This window comes from Solanum pennellii, chromosome 3 (genome assembly GCF_001406875.1).
Source record: "Solanum pennellii chromosome 3, SPENNV200".
In the NCBI taxonomy this organism is placed as follows: domain Eukaryota; kingdom Viridiplantae; phylum Streptophyta; class Magnoliopsida; order Solanales; family Solanaceae; genus Solanum; species Solanum pennellii.
The window spans coordinates 10,264,028-10,274,588 of NC_028639.1; positions in this window are offsets into that span (position 1 = coordinate 10,264,028).

Consider the following 10,561-nt stretch of genomic DNA (forward strand, 5'->3'; position numbering starts at 1 on the left):
CTAAGGGTTTCTTTGGGGTAGAGAAGTTAAGGTAAAAAGGAAAGGTAATACTATGAAGATGATGAATGTGAGTGGATTTATGTGTTGAGTTGAATAGTATCCATGTCTATATTGATGTATGTGAACTATATTATGCTTATTGTGTTAAATGTTCATGAGTTACTAAAAGACATGATGCATGATTTCTAACTAAATGTCCTCTTGAAAGCATGTTTTTGCATGGTTATTATACTTATTGCATTCTTGTACTAATACCATTCTTCTTCATCTTTTCACACAAAGTGTAGGTGGTGATGGCTAGAGGATCTTCTCTAGAATGAAGAGCTTGGATAGCTATTTCCAAGTTCAAGTGTGTCCTTATGGTTCAAGGACTTTCATGTCAAGATGTTATTTAAGTTCACGTAATAGTATATTCTTTTATGTTTTTAAGGGGTGTGTCCCTATTTTATTCTATTCTGTCTTAAGATAGAAAGACGAGACTTAGTATCTTAACTATGTACTTATGATTATTAAATGAACTGATGTTTTAGCTTTATGTTATGCTCTAAAAAGTTTTAAATTTTCCGCTTAATTTCTATGACAATGTGATGGATGAATGCTAAGAGGCTTACCCAAGACCTCCGAAAGGTCGACGACGCTGGTTACTTCTACAGGGTGCTCCCTGGTCAGGACACTCTATTTAACTTTTGTATGAGATTATTCCCTATGTTAAACTCTAAAGTATTAGATGATTATGAGACATATTGTAATGTTTTAGAAGTATTCATCTTGCTTATTAATGAAAATATTCTTCGTGTGTGAAGAAAGTTTTTAATTCATCCTTATTTTAAGTATCGTATGCAAGCATGAGGCTTGTATAAGACCTTTTTGTTGTTGAGTACGCGGTTACGACTAGGGATTGCTCTCAGATCATGACAAACCTGGGTTGGACTTGCAATTGAGAACCACTGTTTGCTCCAAGCAAACCCTTGTCCTAACTTACAACTCAACGGAAGACTTTACTCAACATATAAAATAACTCAAGAGATAAAGTCATGTACTGAACTTAGAATGTTATAAAGGAAACATTCAACTGGCTAAAAGAGACAATTAAAGTCTCTAAACATTTAAATGAAAAATGGAAAAGATTCATGAGCTAACAATTTATAACTATCTATTTGATACGCTCAAATTACACCTTCCTAAAGAATCATAAGCGATCATTATCAAGTAAAGAACACAACTAGTAGATGGGGTCGATCCTATGAGAAATATGATTTAGACTTAATTGTAACCCACGATTATATTTTTTTAGTCAAGGTATTTCCAAAACAAGTAAGTAAAGAGGGGTGTTTGTGAAACAAATTACTTCAATTGTGTGATTATCAAGTAAACAAAAGGAAACTTTTATTGTTATCAAGATAATAAAGTAACTAGGGTGTGTGTGTTTCCCATAAGTTCATAACGCGATATTCCTAGAAATACCAATCATTTCCTAGCGTATTACATTCAAAGCGATAAGTTAAGTATCTCTAAATCCTTGATCCGGTATCTAGAGAATTTCACCGCGCAGTTTGGTCCGACTACGTGTGTATAATTTATTAACCCTTACAATTACCTCATATTAGACATCATAATCGATGTATAACTTAGTTATTACTTTGCACCAATCGACACTACCTATTAGCTAATATCACACTAAATCTATGTTCATAATTCTTTTCTTATTAACTACGTCCTTGGTCCAGCAAGTAGCAACAAGGCAAGTTTTAACGCGTGCACTCCTTAAAAAAGACTTCTAAGCGAAAGAATTATCAATGCATACAAAAACACTATTCAAGAATTGCTTAATTACTAGTCATATTTTGTTAATCTCTCATGGTTCCCACAACCATAGTTGTGGATTTAGTTAACCATATTAGCAAGAACCCATTTTTACATTTGTAGATGAAAGAATTATGAACTTACGTAAGTGGACTAGTAAATCCATAAATCCAACTTAAATTTCAAATCAAAAGCTTTAAATAAACTTTGGAAACCGATAAATGTCTAAGCTTGCCAAGAGCAATTCCCAAAACAAGAACTAGAACAAAATAATAGTACCTAACCCCAAAAATGAGGCTTTTTTCCCTATTTATAGAAAACAAAGTCTTAATGAAAAAGAAATTCAAATAAGGAAAGTTTTGTTCAGGCACGCAGATTTAATCGACGAGAAAACTTACGGGCCATCGGTTGATCAACGGTCCGTGGATTGCTTCTGTCAGCAAGGACGTAGAAAAATATTTTGCTCTCTGGATGGCACCCTTCTAAATCAAAAGATGGACCAACAACACGGTCTGTCCTTCCATCTATAGTCCGTCGATGATCCTCCGTTACTCCACACTTAGATTCTTCAAATATCATGTATTGGAACCCTCGCATTCACAAATTACGGTTCGCCAGTACGGTCGATACCAATCGTGGTTCCACACTTGGTCAGACTTTCATGATTTCCTCCAATGCTTGGGCTTCTCTTCTATGACCTTTACCTACGGAGCGTCGATTGAGCGATGGTCCATCAATTGCCTCCATAGGTCTGTTTCTTCACTTTTTTCAGTTGTCTTCTCCTTTTTCTGCCTGAACGTCTTTCCTGCAAAACAAGACACAAAACTTGTTAAAACACATACAAAAAGGCTCTAGACACACACAAATCTTAAGTCAAATGCATTAGAAATACCGTGAAAATCACGGTACATCAACACCCTCAACTTAAATTCGTTGTTTGTCCTCAAGCGACACAACTATGACCTTAAATGACACTTACATAGAAGCTACCACTTTAAGCTCCAGCAATCACATGGCTATCTATTCTGACTCTTTCTTTATTTAGAACAGAATTATGCCTTAGTCTCGACAAGCTAAATCATGTGGATCACACCTTGACACGAATTCACAATGCAACAGACACCTCTATTGTTTTTCCTCTCACCAAGGTACACAATTCTCTCATAATGTAACTACTTCCCTCACTTCAAACAAAATCCTCAGTTTTTACAAAGTGATTCTACATTTTGGGTACAAGGATCTATTTCAACACACGTGCTTGGAAAATGAGTTCAAATACAGTTAGTGCTCCACGCCATAGGCTTTGCCTTATCTTTGCTTCTTAGGTTCCCCACACTAGACTCTAGGATCACGTTAGGACTTTCTTAGTTTGTAATGTAGGATCAGGGTAGGATGTGGTACATTAGAGTACATTTAGTGAATATCTGCCCTCCTTGACATTACCGCTAAGATTTCCACCTCTTTTTATTGTTCTTGAGCCCCTATTTCTTTTCTCTTCTTTCTTTTGCCTTATTTCCCTATTAGATGTGACTTTCACTTTTTATATCTTTTTCTTCGAAAACTATGTCTTTTCCTTTCTTTTTCAACTTTTCTTTAATTTTCACCAAGTCACATCCTTCTCTTACTTATGCTTTTATTTTTAACATCCAACTTTATTCACACCCATTTTTGGGTCTTCTCTCATAATAGCCACCCTCAACTCATAGCTTTTCCATGAATTGAGGTGCACAATACTCGATGTCGGGTAAGGGCCAAGACGAGGTGAATTTTTGCATTAGCCACCCTTAACTTAGGCTTTTGGCCTAAGTCGAGGTGCACATATCCTATGAGGGACTGGGGCCTAAACATTATACGCTGAGAAGGTGAGTTGGCAAAAGAAAAGAAAAATAGCCTATTACAGGCTCAACATATTTGGATCAAAAGGGACATTTATTTCATTTGGTCAACCTCTTTTAGGCTAGATGTTGGCTATTTCAAACAAGGGCCTATGGGCACTTGCTAGCTTCTAGAGTAGATTCTTTAGCAGGACTAACCACACAAGTTCTAGTTAGGACAAATTGTTGAACACTCAAATATCCTCACACTCACTTGGCACATCGTTGCACTATCAGATTATCAAAATTCCCGGTTCAAGTTTTAGTTGAAGGTTATGCAGTTGGTGCCTTTTCATGTCATGCTTACAGCCAACACATTACACTTATCTGAACCTATATATGCAAGCACTACAATTTGACGGGGTATCATTTTTTATTAACAATCATGTTGCAGTCTTTCATGCTTCTAACATACACTCACTAATACATGCCAGTTCAACAAAAATTTAAGCAGTCTCTTGGGGGAAAAGAACACAAACAAGAAAACCCCAAGAGAGGACCTTGAGTTGGGATACTCAGACTTCACCCTATCACTAACATTCCATTTACCCCACCCCCACCCCCCAAAAAAAAAGAGTGAAATTGTCCCCAATGAACAATAAATCATAAACATCATGATGATAGGTAAAACAAACCTGCTGCGCATAACGCCGAAGACCTATCAACAAACAGGTGGGTCCGGTTTTCCAAAGCTCGCAAGATCAGCAATAGAGTCACCATTAGTAGTGCCTACATCTCTCAGGATGACCATCAATAGTGCCATCCACCACTCTATCAACATAATTAGTAGTTCTCCTTTCTCCTCTCACGGGCACGGAACTTGATGCCCCAACATCTAACTCGTGCACCCTCCTTTGGTGAATTTTCTCATCCACTAATGAGGCCCTCCTAGCCTGTTCCATTTCCTCCCACTCATTTTTATTGCATGGGCCTCATATCCACTTTAGCGGTGCGTCTAGAACGGTGTCTCTTGCCGGGAACACGGTGTTCGTGTTGTATCATAGCAGGAACCTTGAACAAGGCCTTCAGAACAATATATTTGGCTAGCTCTGTGGGTCATGCTCCGTCTCAGTCCCCCGCAAATCTAAGATGGAACCAATATCAGCATTGGCTCGCAGGCTGGCCAGCTCAGTCTGAATGGCAGTGAGATCATTGGAGGGGGCTAGTCTTGTTATAACACTCAACTCAATTCATCAAGGCATTTGTGAACGGCATGAAGTTTTTACTTCTTTTGCTCGATCACCCTCTTCTCTATGCATTCCTCTGCCTCCGTTATGGAGTTTTGCATCCACGACTAAATATGATGGAGCAGGGTGTCCATCTGCGCCTCTAGCTTCTGGACTTTAGCTAGAGAGATTGTTGCTTCAGATGGTGGTGGGATCTGGACGAGTTGATGGCCCTGCTGGCTGCATGCATAGAAGAGGCTGGAGTGGGGTCGACATGTTCTGGTATGGAAGGGTCAGCCCCTTTGTCCTGCTCCACCGTGTTTGCAAAATTCTCTCCCAATGGGGGAACCTTGAATTGGGGCCTTCTGCGGAGTGCTGCCACATTAGCCTTATACTTGATGAGACCTATCCCGATCGGGTGGAGAATTATATCACAGTGCCAAATTGGCACTCCAGCATCGCGGCGAAAGATCAAACACGGAAAAGGGTAATTAGTGGAGGTCTTAAACGCCCTCTCATCCGACATCATCCGGGAGAAGTCACTCTCTAGCCCTGCTACCAGCGCTGCCACCATGATTGCCATGTCCCATGTGAGTACCTTATCATCCTGTGTGGTGACATTCTGTTTTGGACTAGAAGCCACAAGAATTGGGCCATAAAATTCTGTGGGGTCATCTGGATGCCTACTTGGGGTGCTATGCCCCAGTCAGTTCGCTCAATCTGCCGCTATATATTGGGCCAACCACATTTTCACCGCCTCTCACTTCTTGACACTCCTATAAAAATCAACACCCCAAACAATGTCCCACCTGTAATCAAACTCAAAAGTATTACAATTCGACTTTGTACCAGTGGTGGGGGCCATGTAAATATCAGCGGATGGTGGCTTGAGAGATGTCGACCCAACAACTTTGGACTAGTGTAGAAGTGAGAGGGTCCTGTTTGGAGGGTTTTGCCCGCTTGTCGATGGATCCTCGGAGAGTGGCTTCACACGAAGCATAGAACTCCCGCACAATCTCCTCGCTATATGTGCCCAAGTCCCAAGACATACAATCGCACTTGTGGAGATTAAAAAGTCGGTGCACCTCTGGCACTGTATGTAGACTCCATGTGAGGACTTGACATTCCTCACCGATCAGTCGGGTCATCACCCACTTTTCGTTTATCATCTTAGATACCCTGTAGATTTGCCATTGTTCGTTAATACACCACCTATTTGGTTCCTCTGCTACCAGAGTGGGGTCATTTGTGTGGTGTGTAGGTGCAGCTCCCGAGCTACTGGCCTCATCAGACGATGCATGTTATTCCTGTTCCCCTGATCTGGTGGCTCCATGAGAGGTGGATCCGGATGCAGTGGCTGACTTGGACCCTGAAGACTGGGTCGAACTTGATCGTGGCAAACTCGGATCCAGATGTTGAGACCCCTACTATACTGGAAGCAGCCCCAATTGGTGTACCGATCAGTGGGCGCTCCTCATCAGACTGGGAGGCAGTGACTACGTCAGCGTTCACCTTCTTGTGTGTGTGGGGGGGAGGGGGGGTGCCCCTAGTGACTTAGGATGATGTTGTTGGTGTTTGAGTTCCCGGAGGAAGAAAGGTTGGGTCCTTCTTTGTGTCGGTGTATTCATCAATTAATTGATACGACGGGGCGAACGACTTGGATTTACCCCTTTGGTATAGACCACTTATTTCATAGGTGTCATTGTACCTGTGAAGCATTTATTAGCACCAACATAACTTACGACACACTCGAAATAAATAAAAATAGTTTAGGTAGCAGTTCAGGGAGACGAGCACCATTGACGGTCCGTAGACCGATCTACGGTCCATGGACCCTTTTGTTGATTGGATAGGTTGAGAAACCTACCCTCAGATAGAAGCGACAGATATGCAGGACGGCCCATTGATCAATCGACATACCATAGTCCACATCCGTCGTTTGACACTTGCGCTTACTTTTGGGAGTGGAAAACTATAGACCCCATCGACGGTCCGTCAACTGAAAGACGGACCATAGATGAGGTCTCGTAACTAAGGCATGTGCCAAATTTCAGGCGTCTTTCTATTCAAGTTCTGATTTTATCTTGGGACCAATTCTAATAACAATAAAGTCTATACATGCATTTTAACATATCATATGTTAGTTCTCGTTCATATGGTTTCGATTTCATAAAATTTTCTAGCCATGATTTGCATAAAGCATGAAACCCTAGGTCAGAACTGACATTTATACTTAACAAACGAATTTAGGGTAGTTAATATGCTACCCAATCATTGTCTATCATCCCAAGGGTAATTACTACGAAACTAATGACATGCCATGTTAATTGATTTAGTTTCAAGTTCAAAACCCACTCACTATAAGAAAATGTACTTTAAGCTACAAAATACATTGTAGCTAAATATAAAAAATTTCATAGCTGAACACTTTAGCTACATTATTTTGTTTTGTAGCATGCGTAGCAAGATGTAGCGTGGCTAATAGTTAGCTACAAACTTTACATGGTTCGTAACTAAGATCTTATACTTATAACAACAAAATAAAATTGTTTATAGCCGCAATGGATACAAACTTCCTCCACGAAAAAGTATACTTATAGCAAATTAATTTATTCTTGTGCCATGATAAATAAAATTTCTATCTATATTTGTAAAGTAGCCATAAGGGGTTGTATTGTACCAATTTATTTGTTATAAAAAAGTAATTATTTCAACCAAGTTCTCTATACGTGGCAATTATAGGAGTATAGATATAGCTATGAATTTAAAATTTCATAACTAAAATTTCACACTTCATTGCTCACAAGATATAAATTGTAGCTGAAAATTCTAAAATATTTTAGTTGCAATTATATATTCTTCGCAAGATATTTTTGTGGCAATTATACATATTTTTCAACCTAAAATAATATTCATTTCTACAAATTCATACAATGTAAATGCTAATTTAACATGAAATTTATATTAGAAATGTGCGAAATATATTGAATTGTATAATAAATACAATACATGGAGAAAAGACTTAATAAAGATTCAAAAATGTTATTCAAAATAGTGAAACATCATTTTATTCAAACACATAATTTTTTTTACAAGACATAATATTTATTTGTCTCGTCAATATATTACATAAGAAAACGACACAATAAATATTTAATTTAATTATTAATATGATTTTTTCAAAAAATAATTCACATATTTACTAAATTAATGATATGAAAAACTATTTGAAAAAAAGAAACATTCTTAGGTTAAGAGTATCATTTGATTGTCGACCTAGAGCTTCAATCATCATTTGAAATTTCTTTTCCCACCTTTTACTCAACTCTTCTAATTTGTTATCTGTTTCTTTCTTCATTTCTTCAATTTTGTTCCTTAGCTTCTCTTTTGACTTCTTCCAAATGCTCGTTTGATTCGTTTCTTGCTGATTCTAATTGTTTTGAATTATACTTTTGTTGGTGTACCACCAAAATATTCACTAATATTTTTTCCAGGACCATATGCGCGAAGATATCCACTTTTTTCCGCCCCAAGTACATTTTTAAAGATATCATCATCATTTAGAGAAATTTCTCTATTTTATTGTTGCTTTTTTAATTGGTCAAATTGATCCTACAATCAAAAGTATATGAGAATAAATAATTATTAATCAGAGAGGAAAGTTAACATATTAAAATTACCACGACATCTTGTTGAAAAGAATCTACTTGTTTTCCTTTTTTTCTATTGTGAAATTCCATGAAAACTTCAACACAAGGAAGGAGTTCTCCCGTCCTTTGCCTATAAAATTAACAATCATTAATGTTATTTAAATTAATTAAATGCAATGAATTCTTCTAACTTATTTCTAAATATATTTGGTGTACCATTTCATGTCTAAGTCTTGCATAACTTTTGGTTCCAATATATGGAAGTAAGGAACGTTTTGATTTATTCAATTTGTTTTGCATACTTCTCTTCTGAATAATGTTTTTAAAAAATATCAAACATTCCTTTATTTAATTTATAAAATAAAACAATTTCTCTAATAAAACAACTTTTTAATCAAATACATCATACCTGAAAATCAGCATCACTCCAAAGATTAACCAAATATTTCCATTCTTCGGTGCTAACACGTTTAGGCTTATTCCGCAAGTAAAATTGATAAGATGCTTTTGAATCAAAATACTTACTTTTCATTTTGTGTCTATAGTCTCTATAAAGATCACTCATATGACCAATGATTGCATATTTTCTATCCTCAAACACATCAAGTAAAATATATTAAATATCATTTACGATAATATATTCTAATATATATTAAATTGTAAAAACTTAAACAAAATTATAAAATTATTAATTTATTCTTACCAATATGAATCCCATATGTGGTCAATCTTATTCTCCTCAATTTCTTTCCAACCATCTACTTTTAAAGGTCAACTTCAGCTTCTAACTGTTTGTCCCAAAAACCAAATAAATTTAGTTGCATTCTCACCAATAGCTTGATTATCCTCATCAAATTCTACAGATAATTTTTGTCATTTCCATAAGTTGATTATTTTTATGCATTGTGTGCGCCCTCTAGTTTTTTTTATCACCATGTTGGAACCTATAAAATAACCACTATAATTATAGTGAATTTCTATCTCCTCCTTAGTGTCCATGCTTCCTACGAAATTATTAAACACGAGTTAGCTATATATGATTTTGTAAATTTCTCTAATTGAAAAAAATTAAAAGTTAATATTATAGAAAGTTATACTTCCCTCAATGGCGGAGCCAGATATTTTATGAAGGGTTTGCAAAATTTTAAAATGTAACCCACAATATATTTAGTGAGTTTTGACAAATAAAAAATGATGTTAAAAACTTAAAGCCACCAAGAATTGAACCTTCTACCTCAACCTCGGGGCTCAAAGCTTCTAACTTACCCTTTATTACTGAGCCAGAGGATCTACTTACGTCAAGTGTGTGCAAACTTATGTATATAATTATAATTTCATTGATTTGACCTCTATATACAATATATTTTTTTCAACAAAGGGTGTTCATCTGCACACCCATCAGTGGTTGTAGCTCGGCCCCTAACTACCCTGATAAACAAGTTCCTCAACATGTTGTTTGGTGGGATTTTTTTTATCCACATTGTTTTAGAACTCTTACGAAGTTCCACAAGTTTCACATCAATATTATCAATCAAGAAACTATTTTTTTTCGAAGACCATTGCTGCCCATATCTTATTGCAAACAAGTATCTGTAAGATATAAAAATATATTTAATAATCAATTTCAATAAAAATTATAAAAACAAAAAACATGTAACTCAAAATCAACACATGGACACATATTAATAAATAAAGAATTCATATTAAACAATATAATCAACCAAGAGTAAGTGTTTTGCTAATGTATCAATCTTTGATTAAAAAATTATATACATAAAATTTAAAAAGTTAAAAAAATAGATTCAAAAAGTGACAGAAATTTTTTTAAAAAAAAAAGAAGAAGAAGAAGAAGACAAGAAGAAGAAGTACTTGCTGTAAAATGTCACAAAATCAAAAGAAGAAGTTAGAATATGCATTTAAATATAGAGAATAAGTGATGTTAGGGTGAGTTTACTTCCTTTTGGGCGCTAGTTTTATTAAACTTTGGCTTATATTAAAATAGAAAAAGAAAGTGTTATTTAGGCATGAAATAATGAGAGGGAAAAAGTTTGGATTGAAATATTTTTAC